This window comes from Haliaeetus leucocephalus, unplaced genomic scaffold, assembly GCF_000737465.1.
Source record: "Haliaeetus leucocephalus isolate CR32 unplaced genomic scaffold, Haliaeetus_leucocephalus-4.0 Scaffold441, whole genome shotgun sequence".
Lineage (NCBI taxonomy): Eukaryota > Metazoa > Chordata > Aves > Accipitriformes > Accipitridae > Haliaeetus > Haliaeetus leucocephalus.
This window is the reverse complement of record NW_010972877.1, coordinates 18,947-19,152: the sequence shown is the minus strand read 5'-3', so window position 1 is coordinate 19,152 and position 206 is coordinate 18,947.

Here is a 206-nt window from a genome sequence, read left to right as displayed (position 1 = left end):
GGGGGCCCCCCCCCCCCCCCAAAATAAAAAACTCACCGCTCGTCGTAGCGGGAGGTGTCGTCCCTCCCCGAGTGTCGGATGTTGACGTCGGCGCCGCCACGGCGGGTGCCCCCCAATCCGCCCCCTGCATAAAACAAGGGTTATTTAGGGGGGGTCCCCCAAAATAGCCCTGCCACCCCCCCATTGTTTTTTTTCTTTTTTTTTGG